The sequence below is a fragment of the Coenobita brevimanus genome, chromosome 57 (genome assembly GCF_032717465.1).
Source record: "Coenobita brevimanus isolate Jiangsu-jjx chromosome 57, ASM3271746v2, whole genome shotgun sequence".
NCBI lineage: Eukaryota > Metazoa > Arthropoda > Malacostraca > Decapoda > Coenobitidae > Coenobita > Coenobita brevimanus.
In genome coordinates, this window is record NC_137010.1 from 51,010,575 (window position 1) to 51,017,106 (window position 6,532).

The following is a 6,532-nucleotide window of genomic DNA, read 5'->3' on the forward strand; positions in this document are numbered from 1 at the left end:
GTGCTGTGGAACAGGTAGACAATCTTACATAATATCATAGACAAAAATCAATACATAGGCTAGTATTAGTGGGTAGAGTATCACACAGGATACTAGATGTACAGGAGTCTAAGTCTGGTTCGGGAGGGGAAAGGCACTATTACACTGTCCGTGATGAGAAGGCACTGTCGTGAGGCGTTCACTGTTCTGACTCTAAGTTTACAGACTAAGCACAGGAGGGGGAGGTGTTACTGACTCTGCACAAGGGAAGGTAGTAAATGATAGCACTATGTTACAGGCGCCGTTACAGGGGGCATGTGGGGTGTCACTGTCTGTATTATTCACTGCCTGTACTTTTGTACTTATGATCTTATGTTCTTACTTGGCCTCACTGCACACTTGTAGCTTGACTTCACCAAGGCACCTGTTCTTTTATTCTCACTGGTCTCGGTCTTTTCTGGACCTCACTGTACACTAATATCACAGTAAACTCACTCTCGTGCCTTAAGTGCCGGCCTCACTGTTCACTGTAAATTCACTGTCTTTAGGTCCACTTTGTTTCACTGGGGGGAGGGGAGGTCCAGGGCTTATAACTCTTGGACTGGGGTAAGTGGAGGCCCTTTGGGAGTCCCCTCGTCCCGCGGCCACGGGACCACTCTCAAGGGCGTCGTCTCTCGGCTGGAGCTTGGGCTGTGTGTGCTGAGGGGCCCCTCACTGTCGGGGCTGGGGACTGGGGTCTGGCCCTTGGGACTGGGGCCAAACAGGTGTTGGAGGTGCTCACTCAGGAGCCTGGTGGAGGACGGGCGTCGCCTTCACTGGGGTGGGGAGTGGGCCCGTCCGGGGGTCAGGAGGATATCCTCAGAGGGGCACCGGCTGCGGTCTTCTGCTGGAGGCACTGCTGTCAGGGCTGGGCTGAGGTGTCGTTCCCTGCCGGCGTCCATCAGGTAGGTGCCCTCTTCCTGTGGACGGAGGGAGAACAACCCTGAGGCAAGTACGGGGCCTCTCCACCAGTCCTTGGGACAGTGGTCCTCCTCCTGGAGGTTGCCTCAGTCTGGGTGGACAGGAGGGTAACCTGTGCTTCTGCCGGAGGGCAGGACTGAGGACAGCTCACCATCTCGTTGTGGAGTCACAGGGGGCAAGGGACTTTGGCTTCTCTGCCCAGGGTGGCTACCAGCTGTCGCTAGGTTCCCTTGAACAACAGACGGAGGGAAGCTACAGGCCGTCCCTTCACTGTCGATGCAGCTACAGGCCATCCCCGGGGCCCGATTCCCTGACAGGAACGCAGGTGAAGTGCGGCTACCGACCATAACCTGCCTGTCGGTGCAGGTACCTGCGTCACTGAAGTCCCGCAAGGAGGGCGATGTGCAGGAGAGGAGCGGCTACAGGGCGTCTCCTCCCTCTGGGCACGGCTACAGGCCATCACTGGTGTCGTGCCCTCCGAGGCAACTACAGAAGGAGAGGGGATGTACCGGTCTCTCCCCAACGCGGCTACAGGCCGTCGCTGGTCTCTGTAGGGGGTGTGAGCAGCACTGGGCAGAGTGGCTACAACGTGTCTCCTAAATAGTGGCCTGGCTACAGGCCGTGGCGTTTTGTGTGAGCAGCTACAGGCCGTGGCCCTTTTTGGTGAGTGGCTTCAGGCCTTCTCGTTAGTCTCTGGGTGGCTACAGGCCGTCTCAGGTAAAGAGTGGCTACTGGCCATCGCTGGGTTGCTGCTCTGAACTGTTAGGCCAGTTCCACCCCAATCCTGTCAGTGGTCAGGTCGCCCAGAAGGTAGCGTACTTTGACTAAGGTGGTGGCGGTGGGCAAGTTCCGGGGAATAGGGGCAAGCAGCCCAGGTGAACTTATGACCATATTGCCCGTACGCGTTCCACGCGCCGTCTAGCCCTCCGTGTCCACCTCCTGGGGGTGTGGTGGCGGCCTGCGCTGCCACAGCCGGCATTTTAGAGCTCAGTGCACTAAACAGGTACAAGTAACCCAAAGATATACCAATGCTCTAAATATAACCCAAACCTGCCCCTGTAAGTTCTAAAAATTTTATATAGGATAATAAGCATGGATAATTACAAACACATTGATATATTAGGTAAAATATACCCGCAAATATATGTAGGTTCGTTTCAAATCAATTATTACACAAAACAGAAATTCGTGATGGCGAGTTGGCGAGCCAAAGATAAAACACATCAGCTAACTTCAGCATGTTTACGCTCTAAATTCAGATTTGTAAATTAATAGTTAAATAAAAGACACAGTTTCGATCTGATTTCCTATAATTAGGTGTGTATGCACCTATGTGGTCATAAAAACTATACAAAAAAGGTGCCGATTCGGTAGATGGCCACCAATTCGATATTTCATCGCACCTTCTTAAACTAATGAAATACACCAGGGGTGCACAGGCTCATCAATTATTTTCAAAATAGTAACATACAAAAAATTGGAAAGATCGGAAAAATTGAGCAAAGGTTACCAGGATGAAAGGTTCAAGATGACGTCATTATTTTACAGACGATGGATTATTGCTATCAAGCAGCACAGAGGATGCAGAAAAAGTAATACGGGAGGTTACAGAGGTTAGTGAAGAGTGTGGGCTAACAATAAACACGCAGAAGAACCAAATAATGATATTTAATATGAAAAAAAACCCTGATGAGATTATGGGCATAAGGGTGTGTCAAAGCATAAAGTAACTTGGAATAACAATAAATGATAGTAAAAACTATTTTAACCCGTGGAGAGCGACGATCGTTCTGTAAGTACCTGCTGGGAAGCGACGATTTGGCCAAAATTTCAAGTCTTACAGAATTGCATCAAACACACATCATCGTCTTGGAAATGTTCGCGCGCATCCGGCAATATATATATATATATATATATATATATATATATATATATATATGACCACATAAAGTCACGTTGTGGTGAGATAAAATGGCCAGAAGATGAACAGCTGGTGGCGCGAGCAACCCACCACCCGCGGTGAGCGAGGTTTATGAATGTCATTCTTCGGGAAAAACATCTTATTTACTAATGCCTTGGGCAAGGATCACGTGATTACTGTATCACCAACCCTCTCTCTCTCTCTGACTCTCTCTCTCGTGTGTGTGTGTGTGTGTGTGTGTGTGTGTGTTTTTATGTGACCGACTCTGGGCATAGGCTTCACAGCCTGCTATCAAGGCACAGCAGTCCTCCTACATACCATACACCTCTACACGTCACCACTTCGGCGCTAACACCCACCGTCCATATTGAATACATGCTAGGGCTGTCTCATACAGGACTGGTGTATTGGTATTAGCGGGGGTATTTTTACGACATGTCGGTGGATCTTCTGGTAGATCAGTAAAGCCTGATTTAATGAAATTCAAATCCTTAAACTGTTCCCTGCCCCAGCCGGGATTCGAACCTGGGTCCGTTAGGACTGCAGGCCACCTCTCTACCGATTGAGCCACCGAGTGTGTGTGTGTTCTTACCTAATTATTCTTACCTAATTGTATCTTTACAGGAGTCAAGCTCATACCCCGTGTCTTAAACCATATTTATCGTACATATCCTTAAATTTGTGAATTGTTTTGGAACACACTATTTCATTCGGTAGTGCATTCCACTGATCAATTGCTTTATTTGGGAAACCAAATTTCCTTACGTCTTTATCACCTCTCTTTCTATGCAGTTTTTTGCAGTGTCCTTGCTGATGCTTCCCCATACGTTAAGTAATCATTTATGTCTATTTTCTCCTTCCCTGATATGCATTTATATAGCATAATCATGTCTCCTCTTTTCCTTCTCTCCTGTAGTGTTGGTAGATTCAGTTTATTTAGTCTTTCTTCGTAGCTTAGATCCCTTAAGCTTGGTACCCATCTTGTAGCGGCCCTTTGAACTTTTTCAATCTTGTCCATGTGTTTTTTGAGATGAGGACTCCAGACTACTGATGCATACTCCAGGGTTGGTCTGATGAATGATGTTATTATCTTTCTTAACATGTCTTCATTTATGTATGTAAACGTTATTCTCATATTGGCAAGCAGTGTATACATATTCCGTACCTTCTCACTGATGTGGTCAGCCGGAGATAGTCTGTTATTGACAATCACACCTAGGTTCTTCTCTCTTTCTAATGTGTGTAAGGTTTTATTTCCTAATGTATAATCCCAATCAGGTCTTTTTCCACTTTTACCAAACTTGATTACATGACACTTGTCCACATTGAATTCCATTTGCCATGTATTACTCCATTCATGAAGTTGATTTGATTCTTCTTGTAGCTCTTTACAAGAGTCTGTGTTAGTAATTCTCCTTTGTTATTTATTTTTTTTCATAATAATCATGGCGGCGCAACTGCCAGGGTCATATGCCGCCGTATAACAAAGAAGTAAAAAGCAAAAAACTAAAAATAGAGGATAAGCCACACAATAAAAAAAGGAGAAATTCTAAATATCTTTAAGAAGTCCTGCCTCCTTCACAAAGGAGAGGGTTGCCCCTCCCAAGGCACAGGCATCCTCCCCAAGCACGGAGGAAAGATGATACACACCTCCATCCGTTTGGTGGTCAGAGAGGAACCGACGCCGCAAATCCTCAAGACTAGGACACTCCACCAACAGGTGCCGAACAGTCAAGGGAACCAGACAGTCATCACAGAATGGAGGAGGAGCCCTCTCCATTAAAAAACCGTGAGAGAAACGGGTGTGGCCAATGCGGAGGCGGCACAAAGCAGTCTCTCATTGACGAGGGAAGCCCTGGTAACTGAATGAGCCCACCTTCTGGCAAATCGAGCGCAACTTATTGGCACCCACAGCATCCCAATGCTCCTGCCAACAGCACCAAACCCTGAAGGCAATAAAGGAGCGCATATCTGCAGCAGGCAGACGATACAGAGGGGACTGTGCAAGAGGGGGACGAGCCGCTGCCGCCTTGGCCAGCTGATCAGCTCGTTCATTCCCTGCCACTCCTACATGAGCTGGAACCCAACAGAAATCTACACGACGTCCACGACGCCCTAAAAGGAAAAGCCACTCTAAAATGGATAAAACCAAAGGATGAGAGGGATTAAAAGACTCCATTGCAGAAAGAGCACTTCGTGAGTCACTAAAAACAGTAAAAGCAGTGTGGGGGAGAGTGAAGAGAATCTGAAGGGCAAATAAAATAGCAGTCAGCTCAGCCTTAAAAACAGAAGCAGTCACAGGGAGGCTCCCACCTCGACAGAAGGTGGGAAACACCACACCAAAGCCCACACCCGCATCAGACTTAGATCCATCAGTATAAACTGGTAAGGAGTCCCCATGAGAAGAGGCATGCTCTAAAAACAGAGAAAATAAAACCTGAGAAGGAAGGGAGGCCTTACTGGATGAGAAGAAACGACAAAATGTCACCCTGGGGAGAAGCCAGTAGCCCACCCTCGGGACACGGTGGGGAGTGATCGGCACAGAAGGAACAGAGAAGCTAGACATAATCGACTGCACCCTGAAACCAAAGGGCTTTGGAAAGGATGGCCGAGTGGCAAAAATAGGTGACCGAGAATCTTGAGAGGCCTTGAGAAAGGGCACGGAGTCTGGGAGACGAGATAAGCGATACCAACATCTCATCAAAAGGGAAGAGCGGAGCAAGTCTAGAGGAAGGACACCAGCATCAGCCAACAAACTCGAAATCGGGGAAGATCGGAATGCCCCAGTGGCGAGACGAACACCAGCATGATGTATGGAATCTAAAATACGAAGCCGGGCTTTTGAGGCAGAGGAATAAACTTCACATCCATAATGAAGTTTGGATAAAATCAGAGACTGATGCAAGAGGAGGAGGGTCTTGCGATCAGCTCCCCAGTATGTGTGCGCTAAAACTTTCAAGAGACCCAATGCTCTGAGACACTCAGCTTTTACGTACCTCAAGTGAGGGACCCAAGTCAACCGGCTGTCAAAAATCAGCCCTAAAAACCGGGTTTCCTTTAAACACGAAATACGACGCCCATCTAAAAAAAGGTTTGGGTCAGGGTGGACTCCACGAATGCGACAAAAATGCATGGCAACGGTCTTCTTGAAGGAAAATCGAAAACCTCGTTCATCAGCCCATCTAGAGACACGGTTGAGGGCCATCTGCATCCTCCTTTCTGCCATTGACATCCGTGAGGCAGTGACAGAGATTGATAAATCGTCAACATAGAGAGAGCCACGAACACCATCAGGGAGCACAGAAATAACGCTGTTAATTGCCACTGCGAAAAGGGTAACACTTAGTATGCTCCCTTGTGGCACACCATCCTCAAGGGGACGTGCAGTAGACAGCTCACTCCCGACTCGGACCCGAATAAAACGATTAGATAAAAACTCCCGGATAAAAGTGGGGAGTTGCCCACGGAGACCAAACTCATAAAGAGATTGCAATATTCCATGACGCCAGGAAGTGTCGTACGCCTTCTCCAAATCAAAGAACACTGTGACATGATGCTGGTTAGTTGCAAAAGCCTGGCAGATGGAAGATTCTAAAGAAAGGAGAGCATCTGTGGTCGACCGCATCTTCCGAAACCCACACTGGACTGGAGACAAGTAACCACCCTTCTCTA